General features: G+C 35.0%; 1 non-coding gene across 1 annotated transcript; it reads right to left on the minus strand.

Annotated features, from left to right (window-relative positions):
- Positions 1-234: 234 nt before the first annotated feature.
- LOC119468438 lies at positions 235-335 on the minus strand. The gene has a single exon (XR_005197116.1). It is a non-coding gene; the product is annotated as a small nucleolar RNA U13 (small nucleolar RNA).
- Between the last annotated feature and the right edge of the window lie 4805 nt (positions 336-5140).

Here is a 5140-nt window from a genome sequence, read left to right on the forward strand (position 1 = left end):
CCCAGTCTCAGGTATTTCTTTATAGCAATGCAAGACTAGACTAATACAAGATGGTTGAGATACTGAATGAAATTTTATTGACTTTCCTCATTTTTAGTAAAGTTTTTATACTTTAAACAATTATTCTTTATGCAATCAGAAAAAGAATATATTAAAAAAATAGTGGAAAACTTAAAAATATTAATGTTCTTCCTCTAACTTTCCTAGGAAAGATGGTATGGCCTTATATTTTCACATCACACAGGTAACATGCCACAGTCATAACAGTTTTTGAGGGAAGCACATCTCACACATAAGCCTAAAAACCCAGTGACCCTTATGAAATACAAAAGAATCAATGTGGCCTTTTGAGAAATATAAGTAAGTTCGAGAAAAAGCTGAAAGCCTAATAAATAAGTACTAAAGCCATTCTAATGAAAAAAGAGATTCAACATGGTAAAAATGTCTACAAATTTAATGCAAATTCAATAAATTTCAAACAAGTTTGTGTGCATGTGTGTGAGTGTCTACATGTAGAAGTTAACAAGATCTCTCTATAGTTTACACCAGAAATGCAAAAATCCAAGAATAACTATGACAATATTACAGAGGAAAAACAAACCTTACTAGTTTATATACTACTAGATATTAGGAAACGTTGTAAAGCAATTATGCAGTTTCAGTGTGGTACTTGTGCAAGAATAGACAAATAGACCAATGAAACAGATAGAGGGTCCAGAAACAGACCTACATATACAAGGCCACTTGATTGTTGGCAGTGAGAAAGGGAAAAGATGCTTTTAATAAACGATGCTGTGTCAAGTGGATATACATATTGAACAAAATCAATTTTCATTCCTAATTTTTGTTTTCACTGTAAATAGAAATTAATTTCAAATGGAGAGATGGTGAACTGAAATATGATAGGGAAAACAAGGATGTTTCTAGTTTAAAACTTAGAAGAATGTCTTTATGACCTTGAAGCAATCTAGAAGCACTGCCATAAAGAAAAAAGGATACATTGGACTACACTATAATTAAGAATGAGAGTCCATCGAATGATATTTTTAAGGCAATGATAAAAGAAGTCACAGAATGAACAAAGATATTATAATACAGATATCACCAAAAATTTCATATACAGAATATATATTTTAAAACTCCCAAAAATGAATAGAAAAAGAATCAGATAACATAATAGAAAAACTAGGTGAAAGAAATGAAAAAACACTTTACAAAAGAAGGTTTTCAAATGACCAATCAACATAGGAAAAGTGTTCAGCTTAGTAAGTTCACATGCTGATTGAAACCAATATTGTTTCACAATTACAAGAATGGCTAAAATAAATAAGACAAACAATCCCAAGTGTTAGTGATTTTGTGGTTCAACCAGACTCTCCTAAGTTCTTGGTGGGAATATAGGTTGATATAAATACTTTGAAATACTACTTTGCTGTATCTAGGAAAGCTGACTATGAGCATCCTCTATAACTTGGCAATTTTCCTTGTGAGCACATGTCTAGAAGAAATGCATACATACAGTCACCACAAAACATGCACAAAAATGTGCTTGGCAGAATTTTTTGTGCTAGTACCAAACCAAAACTAATTGAAACATCCATCAAGAATAGAATGAATGCCACTTTGGGAGGCCAAGGCAGGCGGATCACCTGAGGTCAGGAGTTTGAAACTAGCCTGGCTAACAGGGTGAAAACCTGTTTCTACTAAAAATAAAAAAAAATTAGCTGAGCCTGGTGATGTTCACCTATAAACCCAGCTACTTGGGGGACTGAGGCAGGAGAATCACTTGAACCTGGAAGGCGGAAGTTACAGTGAGCTGAGATCACACCATTGCACTCCAGCTTGAGCAACAGGAGTGAAACTCCATCTCAAAAAGAAAAAAAAACAGAATAGAATGAATGCATAAATTGTGGAATTTTCATACAGCAGCAGAAAAGCAACGCTACAAGTAACATGTATAATTTTCACAAATACAATATTGAACAAAAGAAGCCAATATAAAATGTATTATTTTACTAGTATAAAGTTAAAAAGCAGGAAAAAGGTAATCTGTATGTTATATATCAGCATAGTGGCTGTTCTTGGAAGAGTAGTGCCTGATAAGGGACATAAAGGTACTGATAATGTTTTACTTATTGATTTGCATCCTGGTTACCTGGTATGTTCACTTGTAAAATTTCACTAAGCTGAACACTTGAATGTGTGTTAAACTTTAATAAAATGCATACTTTAAGAGAAGTTGCTAAGAAACCATTTGTATGTTTATATCAAGTTACCTGGTAGAATAATGAGTTAGAACATGATTTAATTTATTTTTTTTTTAAGATTAAGATAAACCTAGTTGCAAAAAACCCAACTTGGACTCAAGCTTCTATGAGTGTTGAAGTCTTGAGATCTACGCAGGATATAGGTTCCAAACATATTTTCTTCTTCAAGTTTCCTGATCTCTGACTTGGCTCTTCCAGTAAGTTCTTGACTTGACCCTTCTTGGTAATTGTCTGATTTTGCTGTTCCATTCCTTGGCTTCCTGCCTGACTTCAGCTTGGCTAAACCCCAGTGTGTGATGCCAGGTCCCACCCCATGACTAACTTTTTCTCTGAATCAACCCATGGTTTTATAGCCCCAGTTTCTGCCCCACACCAGCAGTCTCTGAGAAGCTTCCAACATGGGTTGATAAAATTACTTTTCAGATAAACCTTGAGAGAAAAAAGTAAAATATTGAAAGGGATTTGTTTTATACACAAGAATAGGTTTTTCTCTCCATTATGACTTTTATAAAATAAGCAAAAGCAGAAACAAAAACTTTTGCCTTACTATCCTTTTTCTGTGATACAGATTCTTTGCTTTGTCAGAAACAAAAGGCAAAGAATCTCTATCACAGTGAAAAAGATAGCAAGGCAAGAGCTGTAAGCACAGATGCCCAAAGAAGCTAGGCAGACTCTTTTTTCAACGATTTAATTTTTATATAAAATAAACCTTCTATTAAAAGAAAAACAGATTTTTTTTTAATCCAGTCTATCATTGATGGACATTTGGGTTGATTCCACATATACACCACGGAATAGTTATGCAGACATAAAAAAGGCTGGGTTCATGTCCCTTGCAGGGACATGGATGAAGCTGGAAACCATCATTCTCAGTAAACTAACCAAGAACAGAAAAACAAACACCACATGTTCTCACTCATAAGTGGGAGCTGAACAATAAGAACACTTGGACATAAAGAGGGGAACATCACACACCAGGACCTGTCGAGGGTGGGGGGCTGGGGAAGGATAGCATTAGCAGAAATACCTAATGTAGATGATGGGTTGATGGATGCAGCAAACCACCACATGTGTATACCTGTGTAACAAACCTGCATATTCTGCACATGTATCTCAGAATTTAAAGTACAATAATAATAATAATTAATTAATAAAAGAAAAACATAATTTTTTCTACCTTTTCTAGTATTACACTGCTCTCAGTATAAATTTGTATCACAGAGAAATATGTGCTTACTATATACTTAAAAAATAACAGTGCAAATACCTACTAATAGTAATTTCTTTTAGGGCAAACATGGACTGTAGTAAGGTGTAGAGCCTATGCCTTATCTAAAGCAAGTAGCTGCTATTCTGTTGTGTGTGTGATACTGTGAAGCGCAGACCTAGTATAAGAAGAGATAGAATCTATGATTTTAGGTAAAATTTCCTGGTTTGTAAATTTGGATTAAAGCAACTTAAAAGACTGTGAATGTCAAATACATTTTTTGAGAAGTTTGGTGCTAGATTTGGCTTAGAGATCATTAGTTTGTAATCTCTTCTAAGGGCTAGTTGCATATCCAAGACTTCATTAAAGAAATTCCATGTAATCCCAGCACTTTGGGAGGCCGAGGCGGGTGGATCACGAGGTCAAGAGATCGAGACCATCCTGGTCAACATGGTGAAACCCCGTCTGTACTAAAAATACAGAAAATTAGCTGGGCATGGTGGTGCGTGCCTGTATTCCCAGCTACTCAGGAGGCTGAGGCAGGAGAATTGCCTGAACCCAGGAGGCGGAGGTTGCGGTGAGCCGAGATTGTGCCATTGCACTCCAGCCTGGGTAACAAGAGCGAAACTCCGTCTCAAAAAAAAAAAAAAAAAAAAAAAAAAAAAAAAAAGGAAAAGAAATTCCAGAGGACTACTCCTGATGAAAATAACTAGAGATGATTTCAGTGTCCTGTGCAAGTCTTGGACCACCCAAGAAAAAGTCAATGTCAACCACTTTTTTTTTCTCAAATTCAGAGACAGTATCAGATTTAAGTAGATTAGCCCATCCATTCATTTATTAATTAAATAAACAAGCATTTATTGGGCAGCTGCTCTTTCCAGATGTACCTCAAGTTGTTTCAATTCAAATTATTTAATTATTTTCAAGTGGAAAATCAAATGAAAGCAAATTCACAAATAATAAGAGATTTTGCTCAAATGAGAGCCGTAGACTTAAGTTTCAGAAACCATGACCCCTCTCTGGAAAAATTTTTTGGCATCAATTAGCTTTTATGGTAGTAACTTAGGGGTTATTTAAGGAATCTAGAAGGAAATAAAAAGCCTCTGAAAGCTGATTTTTCAAACCAAAGTCTTGTCATTGCTCAATTCGAATTCAAAATAGAGTAACAGAGAAAAAAGACTCAGTAGGCACAAGCAATTAAATAAATGAATGCATGCAAGGAATGATATCTGGAAGTGAAAATAATGATTAGGACTAAGGTTCTAAGGGTCAAGGAGTTTTAAGGGTTAAATTTTGTACGTATCCATGGGGTCTCACTATTCCACTTCCACAAAAAGTCTATTTTTGTTTTAAAGGGAAAGACATAATGAATAAAATGTCAGTCACCCCAACTATCTTTTCTTTTTGCTTTGTGTGTGTGTGTATGTGTGATTTTTCTTCCTTAATAGGAGGAGAGTTGAGATCACTCGTCTTTTCTCTTGTTATTGTCTCTGGGGTCTAGTTTTTCCTTCTACAGGCCAATCTTTAATAAATATTTTTCTTCTCACAATGTCACTCGAAGAACCCAAACATTAATTCTTTTAAATGACAATGATTACCCTTTTATGTAACATCACTTCTCCAAGCTACACAGGGGCTTCCCAGAGAAGATGTTGAAGCTGCCAAC

The sequence above is a fragment of the Cebus imitator genome, unplaced genomic scaffold (assembly GCF_001604975.1).
Source record: "Cebus imitator isolate Cc_AM_T3 unplaced genomic scaffold, Cebus_imitator-1.0 Scaffold431, whole genome shotgun sequence".
NCBI classification, from domain to species: domain Eukaryota; kingdom Metazoa; phylum Chordata; class Mammalia; order Primates; family Cebidae; genus Cebus; species Cebus imitator.